The following is a 489-nucleotide window of genomic DNA, read 5'->3' as shown; positions in this document are numbered from 1 at the left end:
TATATATATATATATATATATATATTTACACGATGGGCTAATTTCAGTTTCGGCAACGAAATCCACTCACTTTCCAAGGTTGTGGCGCACTGGCACTGAACGCGGAGCCATGTGGTTAAGAAGCAAGCTTCTTATCACACAGTCACGCCTGGGTTTGTTCGTCCTTTTCTTATGTATTTTTAAAGATCTATCAGTGGGTGTGTGTCTGTTGGTATAGATTTAGAAACTAAAATCCGTTTGTAACGACGGTGAATGTTCCAGTCGATCCGATCAATGGAACAGCCTGCTCGCAAAATGAACGCGCAATAGATTCAGCGAGAAATAGAATGTGACAAGACAGGCTCTTTGAAACATAAGAACTACTCATTTGTACCAGACGAATTGACTGGAGCAACATGAAGAATAAAGTGTCTTACCTAAGGACACAACTTACTGCCAGGTATCGAACCCACGATCGGGAGATGAATACACTCACCATTAAACCACTCG

The sequence above is a fragment of the Octopus bimaculoides genome, chromosome 14 (genome assembly GCF_001194135.2).
Source record: "Octopus bimaculoides isolate UCB-OBI-ISO-001 chromosome 14, ASM119413v2, whole genome shotgun sequence".
Taxonomy (NCBI): Eukaryota; Metazoa; Mollusca; class Cephalopoda; order Octopoda; family Octopodidae; genus Octopus; species Octopus bimaculoides.
Note: the sequence above shows the minus strand (reverse complement) of the source record.